General features: G+C 31.8%; 1 long non-coding RNA gene across 3 annotated transcripts in view; it reads left to right on the top strand.

Annotated features, from left to right (window-relative positions):
* LOC106688218 (uncharacterized) overlaps positions 1–10,725 on the top strand; it is a 32,685-nt gene that overhangs the window by 11,765 nt on the left and 10,195 nt on the right. The window contains exon 1 of one of the 3 annotated variants that reach the window (XR_001344293.3): positions 32–315. The exons of 1 other annotated variant lie outside the window; for it this stretch is intronic. This is a non-coding gene — a long non-coding RNA (uncharacterized lncRNA). Of the gene's footprint in view, positions 1–31; positions 316–5,444; positions 5,984–10,725 lie in introns of those variants that run through there. One more of the 3 variants, XR_001344294.3, reaches the window with a different exon arrangement.

Raw genomic sequence — 10,725 nt, 5'->3', positions numbered from 1 at the left:
CCTATAGTTATAACATTTAACATGGTAAAACATTTTACATTTAACACAACATCATGAATACCCCTAATATCATGTTAAAAGGAAATAACATATAACATGGTTGAGAGTCTGTTACTAGGTCTGTTAAATGCGGAATGACATCACGCAATAGACCAGCTGAGCTCGTCACCATTTTGTTTGTTGTGGTGTTAGTTAAGGTTACGTGCTCGTAGTTTGTGTTATAATTTAATTTTTTTTTTCCTGATCCCTCTAAAACAGAAAAAACAAATAATTAGTGAATGCTTTATTATGTGAAAAAGGAATAAATCGTATTGGGTATTACCTTTTACTACCTTTGGTATTTTAAGATTAACTGTAATGTTTATTTATTAATTGTGAAATCTCCATTCTAAATGGTCCTATTATTAAAGAAAGAATCCAGAGGCGTTAGTATTGTTTTGGATGTTTTTTATAAGTAATAAAGCAATGGATGGCGTTAATAATAATGTAAATTAACTCATTTTGATTCTCTCCCTAGCACTTAAAAGACCAACAAGACACTCAGTAGCCCAACTTTCACTTTTCACTCAATTGAACCATGTTTTAATAAATTACTTTAATGAAAACTTAGAATTAAACAATAACATGCAGCTTTCGAAGGAGAAACTTTAAAATAAGTTGCTCAGAAAATCCGCTGGGAGCTCTTATGCATTTAACATTCAACATGACTTTAAATAGGACTGCTCACAATCCTATACTTATAAAATTTTACACATCATGAATACCCCTATTATATGTTGTAATATATGTATTTCTTTTTTAACCTAATCACATAGTATAAATATAACCTTATGCTTTTGACTCATTTATTTATTCAACCAGTTTATATAATATGCAGAATTTTCCTGGATTCGGTTATCACCATTCTGGAGAATAATCAAGAAAACAGTCCTAAACTTGTCTAAGGTGAATAGGAAGATACAGGAATCATTATGGGGAAATCTGTTACTCACCATGAAATTTTCCTTCAAGATCCTTCAGAGATCATGAACAATTATGAATGTAGAATAATTCAAGATTTACAAGACAGCTTCTTTTCGAGAGACCTCAAATAAATGATGATATTGCAAGTTCTGAATATTGAAATCTTCCAATCGAAGGTTGTTCTCAAATATGTCCTATTTGTCAGTCATCATTCAAGAATAAATCTGGGCTTATAATTCACAAAACAAAGAAACATACTGTAGAAGCAAATAAGATTAAACTCTTATCAATAGAGATTAGAGGAAACAAAGAAACAAAAATGTATTAGATTGTTCTCAAATAATTGTCTTTCAACCCTTTTAATATTGCCTATTGGACAGATTAGTAAACTGCAACTGCAACACAGTTGAGCATCCAATCGCGATTTTTTCATGTTCCTCCTCTGGATTAAAGATAAGTGCATTAGTTGATAAAATAAATTCATCCCGATGTTTTATTAAAGAACTAATGTTTACACGTAATAGGGAAATTTCCTCAAATTGTTTTTGCCTTCCAAGTGAAGTTTGTTTAAGGAATCTTCCAGATTATTTACATCCCACCTTGTTAATTGGTTATTCATGGTTAATTGATTTTCAAAAAAAGTCATAATGAATAATAAAGTTTTTACATTGAATTAAATTTATGACACAATGATTGGAATAATAAAATGGAGATTTAAACTTATTCGGTACTGAATAAATGAGAAAGCAACATCATTATGGGAACTAGCTATAACTACCTTAACAACAATTGGTCACAATATAACTATTTTCTATTGTATTAACAGAAATCCTTTTATTGTTTAAGACAGAATCATACTTCCCAGTATTAAACAAAACAAAAAAACTAAGATGCAATACCTCCTACCTATACCATTATTTCTTGTGTAATCTAATTCAGCTATTCTGTTCACAATTTTCTCGTAAGTTATACAGTGGATCAAAATAGTATTGGCATAATTAATTCTTTAATAATTAATAGTTAAGCTAAGGGACATTTTATTTTTCAGCTATCCTCATGTAAAATGGCTCCTTTGGTATTATGTTTCTTGAAATTACATTTATCTACCCATTGTCTATACCATGATTTCTTATGTTATGAGATATATAACAGGGTTATTGCCAAAACTTTATTTGGTTTTATCAAAGTAAAAAGAAAGTACCTAATATCATGATCTGATTTACTACTACCTACAAAAGCTCTTACTCTTAAAACAAAACAGGTGTTTTCTAATTTCCCCCTTCTCACATCATGTGATTACAACCCTTGCACCACTGAAGATGACATTTAACAAGGAATGTGTTTACAATCCATATGAAAGATTTTCTAGAAATCTTATTTAATAACAATCTCCTTTATAGAAAGATTTCTGGAATGGTTTTCAACCAGATCGTTTCTCTCATATATAAGGAATATTGAACAGGCTGTTCAATTTTACCATTACACAATGGGACAATATTCAACATAAATAATTTTTTTGTAATTAATTGATTTCATCAACATTATTAATTATTAAATTTTATTTCTTGCTTAAATTAGCAGATCAATAGCTTAATAACCCAAGGGGAGAAGAACTTTAATTATTTAATAAAAACATAAGAAGAATCAGACCACAGGGGTTTTATGTTTTCAACGCTATCCCAATGTCCTCCTAGTAAATTAAAAATATTTCAAAAGTAGTATTCTGCTTATCTGGTTTAGTCATAACATCACTTAATCATTACTACTGAGTGCCATTGTCTTCTTTCATAAAACCTTGTAATGCTAAATTGTCACGGTTAGCCTAACAATCCCCCTAATTAAGCTTAAAATGTACCACTCACTCTGACAAAATTTAGGAGTGTTCGCATTACAGTTCAGATATGCAATATTCAAAACTAAGGGATATGCCAAAATTAAAGCAAAATGGAAATATATTATCCGACAATTATGTCAATCTTAACTTTAATATTTCAGAAATGAAAGGTTTACTAAATTAAAATGTATAAAACTATCAAAAATTTATATTTTAAAAAATAATAAATAAAAATATTTTGTAAACATATACAGAGTAAATAAAACATGAACTGGAATGTCATTTCAACATACTTATACTTAAAATCACAATTACATTAGGATCACAATACATTGTTAAAGCAGTCTTAACACCCGACATTTGATAATAATTTGTCTTAATAATACATAATTAACAATCAGTCTTAACACTGTGGGCCTACAAGTATTTACTGGTGAAATCATAAATATGTATCAAACTGAATCACCAATACATAAATAAACACATAAAGAATAAGAACAACCAATTACATAACTTTGGTGCTGGAACAATATCACATGATATAAAAAATAAATCTAGTCCTGGATAATATACAAAATATGTAACAAGAATTTAATTATTAATCCATTAATGTTTAAATAAATAAAATTTTATTCATTTAAGTCTCAAAACATTAAAAAAAACACAGCTTCATATAGAATATTTGGCCTAGGTCAATCCAACAAATTAATCTAATGTACAACGTTGTGATACATTTTCAACAAAGGTGACTGTGATAAATAATTTTTATTTTTATTTTAATGTGAAAATTGACTAATTAGGGTAATTTGCTGGATTGACCAGGGCAGAATAGCCTGCATGAAGCTGTTAAATGATTTAGTTCTAAGATTGTCCCTGAGGAAGGCCGAATAGGCCGAAACGTCAGACTTATATATAGAATAAAAATACCAGTCTCAAGAAAGTTAAACATTATAAATATAGTAAGATAGAACTAGAAGCATTAATGTATTTAAGCATACAAGTTTTGAAAGTAACTTAGAAATCCCTAAATATAAAAAAAAAAGAAATAGGTAAAAAATTAGTAAAATAATTATATCTAATATACTTTCAAGTAAATATATAACAAAAATTGTATAATCTGTGCATACATAAAACCTATTAATTATATTTAAATCTCTAACAATTGAAGCCTTTGATGAAGTGTATCCTCATCAAATAAAGCCTTTACAACATTACTAACATCATTATTGCCAAGATTCTTACAAACCATAATTAAGCTATCGTTATCTACACGAATTTGTTTATTTGATGTCTCTGACACTATCACCATCTTTGCATCTTGTAGAACTTTAAATAGAAATACCCTCCTCATATATCTACTCACCCTATTTTCAATGATATCATAATATATCTTATATTTCAGAGGAAAATGTATTTGCAGTTCCACTGGTCCCAATGGCAACTCTTCAGGTTCAGAAGTAATCACGTCAAACAAAAAAATATCTTTACCAACTTTTTCTCTCTTTAAAAGTGTTACTTCCTTGATACAAGTGTTAGTGAATTGTCTTACCTCATGGCAGTAAGCCTTTTCATTCAAGAAGACGGTTTTAATTTCCTCAACATAACTTTCACTGTATCCATATAGAAGTGTTAATCTTAACAAAGACTTAATAATAGCTATGTCAGCCCTATCAAACCATTTTCTTTTGTATGCTGGCAAACGATTATTGTTGGAAAAATATTTTCGATTATAAGGATCCAGATCGGCTCTACAAAAGAGTAATAGACTGCATATATCCTCATCAGCATGCTTCCCTCTCTTCAATGCTAAATGGAAAGGTGTACGCCCCAGACCAGAACATACATTTACTTCTGCTCCATTCTCAATCAACAAACGGACAAAGTCAAAACTTTTACCTCGGGAAACAGCAAGGTGCAGTGGTGTTTCGCCCCATCCATTTTTCTTATTTACATCTGCACCACTTTTCAGAAGTTCTTCTGCCTCCTTTAAATCTACAGTTTCATGTAACCTGGTGGAATCCTTAGGGCAAAAGACTGTCTCCACAATAGAGTTTGGATCCGCCTCTGATATTAGTAGATCCTTAATAATTTCAATCTTTTCTCTCAAACACCTTTTTTTCTCTCCAGTTTCATAACTTAGACAGGCAATCATTTTAATGTAGTTGATTTTTCACAAAAATTCAATACACTCAACAAACAGTTGACAAAGAACAAAGAAACTAAAAATGGCGTGCACTACTCAACGCTTGGTATTGGTATGAGCGATTAGGACCAAAGGGCTTTACCCAAAGAGGTGACATACCTCATCTATGTGAAGATGAGAAGTCTAAGAGGAGGAGTTTGGTTGAGTGCCAGTGAGGGAGGGCTATTTAACGATAATGAGGATTTCTCAAATTAATCTAATTATTTATAAAACCCTTCATTTGATCGCAAATTTGAAGAGAAGTTGTTTGAAATTGTTTACTTTCATCTGAAAAAATTACATTTTTCTAGAATTTTAAGTCTTTATTAACCAATGATTTGGCAAACTCGAGCCGTTTTTTGCGGTTCTCAGTAATCTAATGTTTAAACCCTACCGTATTAATTATATTTCATGAAGAAGTTTGTCGGGGAGTGCGGTCAGCAAAGAACAACATAAATAAACAAAATCATATTTATTCATTGCTGACCGCACCCCCCCGGCAAACTTCTTCAAGCATTAATCTACGGTCAACTATCTACACCTAATTATATTTCATTGTGTTTCTAAACTGAACGTGGTATTGAAATTTAATCCGACCTCTTCATCTATTCTGGCGGCTGATGTAATGGGATTTCGCTTAACAATATAGTGTATATGTTGTTTTGTTACTTTTGACTAAAGATGTTAGCAGGCCTTTAATTATTTTAATCTTCTTTTGTAGACACCTTACTTTCTCTCTCGTTTCATTACTTAGATAGCCATTCATTTCAATGAAGTTGACTTTCCACAAAAATTCAATACACTCAACAAATAGTTATAGACAAAGAACCTGAAAAAAACGTATTCAGCGCTTGGTTTTGGTATGAGCAATGAAGACAAAATAAAGGCCTTTACCCAGAGAGGTGGCATAACCTTACTCTCCTACAATGTGAAGATCAAGGAGTGGGAATTTTGTTACACCATGTGAAGGCTATTTAACCTTAATGAGGATTTCCCAAATTAATGTAATTATTTATAAAACCCTTCATTTAATTTGAAATGTATAATGAATAGAAATTGTAGTAAATTATATATCTAATAATATGGTGCTTCAACAATGAAAAACCATTGAGCCGATCTCGAGGAATGCGTGCTTATTTCTTTGTTCAAACCGACACATTTAAATGTGAATATTAAGGACCCTAAAATATATTTACTATTTTAAAAAGTAAAGACTAAATATAAAAATTGTATTTTCAAGGGTTCACAAAATTTCTTCAACTTATATTTTCCTCAATCTTTGTAATATTCTTAGCTTAGGTCCAAATTGTTCAAGTCCCAACTCTTCATTAAAAATCATCCCAGAACTTCTCACCGATGTAGAATATATTCACAATAGACCCCTTATTCCAATGACAGTAAAAAGTTATACCGTACTTCTATTAGCAATATCATTCCTAATCATCTTCTACATTCTCCTTCCGTCAATTATAATTTTTTACCTCAATTATTTAAAGGCATTTCTTTCACCTGATTTTTTAAAAATTCTATCACATCATTATCACTAGAGCAGACAAAGGCCACAAAACTGTCTTCATGGATTGTTCAGACTACAATAAAAAAATGGCCTTACTTTTATCTGACCGATCTACATATGCACCCACATCCCGGGACCCGACTCCTTCACTACAAACCAAATTCAACCTACCTCTCAAGGACCTCTTACATTCTCAACAGATCAACTGCCCAACGTACAGAAATCTTATTTCCTATAATTCTGTTGCTTCACGTTTTTATAGACTTCCTAAAATTCATAAACCTGATACCCCACTCCATTCTATCACTTCCAATTTCAATTCTCCATTTGTCAAACTCAGTAAATTCTTACTTCCCTGTTTACTAACCCTGTCACAATAATTCTTATGATATCCAAAATTCCTTTCAACTCTACGATCTTTTATTATCCTTTACTATCGCTGACCACTACATACTTCTTTCTTTTGATGACAGCAAGCTGTGGCAGGGAACCGCTCCTCTTCAAGCACCCCCAACAACTCGTCAAAGACCAATTTCCACAAAGCAGGACCAAGGACAGAGCCCTGAGGACAACCTCTTTCTATGGTATCTTCGATTTCATAGAAGTTGCCTCGTATCTTTATTTTTCCGTTCTCAAGATAACTCTTTAAGAGGTCATACAAGTTGCTCGGGGTCTCTGATTCCTGACATGTTATCCGCCTTTAATTCTTACCATCCATACCTTAATTGTACTGTAGAACTTGAAAATAATCACTCCCTTCCTTTCCTTGACCTCCTCATCATAAAAAAACCAAACAATTCCATATCTACTCACTGGTACACTAAACCAACCTATTCTGATAGACTTTTAAACTACCACTGCCAGTATCCTTACCATCAAAAAATTAACGTAGCCAAAAACCTTATTCACCATTGCCTCTCCCTCTCCGATTCTCATTACCATGAAAGAAACACACACCGCATTAAACAAATACTCTTAACTAATAACTTCCCCCCCTATATCCTTCATAAACTTATAAGCAACCACAAAAATCCTCTCACCACGTCACCTAGTTCTTCACAACCCCTCTCTATCCTCTTATATAGGTAACTACCATACACCCCCTCTTTTTCAGATAACATCCAAAAATTCTTACGTTCTCCTACGCCTAACCTTCGTATTGCTTTTAGACCTCACAACACACTATCTAATATCTACTCAAAATTTAAAGACGTCCCCCATCCCCACACTTAAATAAAAAGGGATTTATGATGAGCAGAAGATGGGTGGGGGTGCGGTCAGCAAGATACACAAATATACAAACCGTATTTATTTACGCCAACGTTTCGACCTTAATTTCTGGCCTTCATCAGGGTCGCTTAGGCAGAGTCTCTGTTAAAGTGCTTTAATTCTATAATAATAAAAGGGATTTAATTCTTTCACTTAAGCTTTAAACAAAAACAGTGAAAAAATAGGTGTTCTCCAGTTTCCTCACTCTAAGGAATCATCTCAGAAACTCACTAACCTTTATGGCGGATCTACATATTGGCCACTCGCCGCGTGTCGGACACTTGTACGAATGTTCGGTAAACAAAGAAGCCGTCCGAGCGTACCATCCACATGCTAGTGTTTTTCAGAGAGGCAAGTATGGCGGACGTACAAATGGTTTCAGCCATTACACTGGAATTATATTGTTTTTATTTAAAAAAAAAAAAAAAAAAAATTGAAAGGAGATAATGTTTACCTCTCTGGAAAACCCCTCCTTTCTCCATAATGAGTTATGTCTAGCTGCAACAGGGTATGGCAGTAGGAAGTTACTTGAATAAACAACTGCTCCAATTCCAATGTTAATGGCTGAAGCAGACCCACTCCTTAGCTACATTTTTGCTCAGAACATAAAAAGATAAACTAATACTACATACATTTCTATGCTCTTATTGGTGGAAGTTTCAGTCTCTGTTCTGTTTTAGGCCATAGTGATATATGAATTGGTTGTTTCTTTAAGGGTATTGGAGATACTTATGGCTTATTTTGAAATTTTTCAATAATATTCATAGTAATAATTTTTTTTTTAATTTTTAGTCACATTTCCCTTAATATCAAACTGAATTGTTAAATATGGATATGTTTCTAAGATTGTCAATCCATCATATATGTTTTAACAGGAGAATGGGATATACCACTAGAGGCAAAGCAAGATTTTTAAAACAAAAACCACACGAAGAAATGAACTTTTTCGACTATTACAGCACTTACTAGACAAACGGTCTGAACTTCCAACACATCACAAAAGACTGATCTACATGACTGTAATAAGGCCAATCTAGACATATGGAGTTGAGCTTTGGGGCTCCACTAAACCTTTGAATTCCTCTCGTATTCAATCCTTACAATCCAAAGTCCTTCGTAAAATCCTCAATGCTCCTTACTTTGTCACAAATAATACATAAAGACCTTAATGTTTATGTAACTGATCTAGCCCCAACCAGATATCATCCCTTCCATTATAAACTCCCTAACCACTCAAACCCCCTTGTTTCTAACCTTGCATCCTCTTCCATTCCTGGCAATTCTCCGAGGTGCCTGAAAAGAAGATGGCCATGAGACCAGCTAATGTAAAATGTCATTAGAGTGCTATGAATGGGTAGTTTCTCTACACGCCAATTTAACTTAGATCAAATTTACTAAATGTATTATAATGTAGAGTTGCATAGCAATAAACATTAAAAAAAAAAAATATTTGCCAATAACAGAACAAGATGCAATTTTATTTCTTCAGGAGCGAAATATTTACCTAAAAACGTACATGTAGCAATTCCCTGGACATGTAACTATATTTTAGTAACTTAAATTTTGGAAATGTAATTTATGACAGTATGATCAGCAAGCGGGGTTTAGGAAAGACACCTTATTTGATTTGAGCACAATTCCATTTTGTTCAGCTTTAAGATTCCTATACTGCTGGTGCCAGGAGCTGATATCGGTTAAATTTTGTGAAAAGTAGTTTGATTTATCGGATTAAACTGTTATAGACTGGAATAATTACATGCGTGAATTATGTATCTTGAATATGGAAAATAAATTAGACAAGAAGATAGGTGGACCAAATTGCATTGTGGAATGGCAACAGCATCATGTGAAAGAAAATAGAGACTATTTTGAATCTATATTAAAATCCATATCAGGCCATTTTCCACTAAAATCTGATTGACTACTTTACATAAATTAAATGTTTTGATTTTACATAAAGTTTTTTATTCTATAATTTGTTACAAAAACTTAAGGTGTAGTTTGGCGCATTAGCAGAATTTTTGCTGTGGTGGTGTTAATATGTTAGTATCCAGGGAATAATAGAATAATAGAAATAGAAACCCTAAGCTCCCCTCTCATCCTCTAATATTTTGAAATGTGTTTCAAGTAATGGCTCATAACTTTTTCATTTGTTTGATATTAAGCTAATGGACAATTTAGAATTGTTTTTATATTTTCAGCTATTCTGATTCTCAATTTTCTTTTAAATTATACAGTTGGTCAAAATAGTATTGCCATAATTAATAGTTAAGCTAAGAGACATTTTGTTTTATTTTTATTTTTCAGTTACCCTGATGTAAAATGACTCCTTCCTTATTATTTTTCTTGAAATAACATTTTTCATTTATCCATTTTCTATACCATTATTTCTTGTGTAATAAAATATAATACAGGTTATTTCAAACTTTATTTGGTTTTATCCCAAATTCAAAAACCACTACCAAATTTCATGATCTGATTTACCACTAACTACAATTCCTCTTTCTCTTAAAACAAACCAGGTATTTTCTTATTTACCTCTTCACACATCATATCAATGTCAACCCTTGAACTACTGAAGATGGCATTTAATAAGGAATGTTTGTATCATCCTTTATGAAGGAATTTCCATAAATTTTCTTCACTAACATTCTCCTTTATAGAAAGATTTCAGCAAGTAGATTATTTCTCTCATAAATGGGGAATATTTAACAGCCTGTTCAATTACACATTTAAATCGGTTATACATAAATAACTATTTCCAATTAATTGATTTTATCAACACTATTAATAATTAAATTTGGTTTCTTGCAGTCAATAACTTAATAACCCAAGAAGAAATTTTTTAAATTATTTCCTAATGAAAACTTTTCAAGTTCTGATGTCACAATGTCATACAAAACCAGCTTCTACCAATTTTTTTTTATTTCAATATGATGTTAGAAACCTTAATAATTTCAA

The sequence above is a fragment of the Halyomorpha halys genome, unplaced genomic scaffold (genome assembly GCF_000696795.3).
Source record: "Halyomorpha halys isolate HHAL.00 unplaced genomic scaffold, Hhal_1.1 Scaffold1083.1, whole genome shotgun sequence".
In the NCBI taxonomy this organism is placed as follows: Eukaryota; Metazoa; Arthropoda; class Insecta; order Hemiptera; family Pentatomidae; genus Halyomorpha; species Halyomorpha halys.
This window is presented reverse-complemented; position numbering and strand designations above follow the sequence as displayed.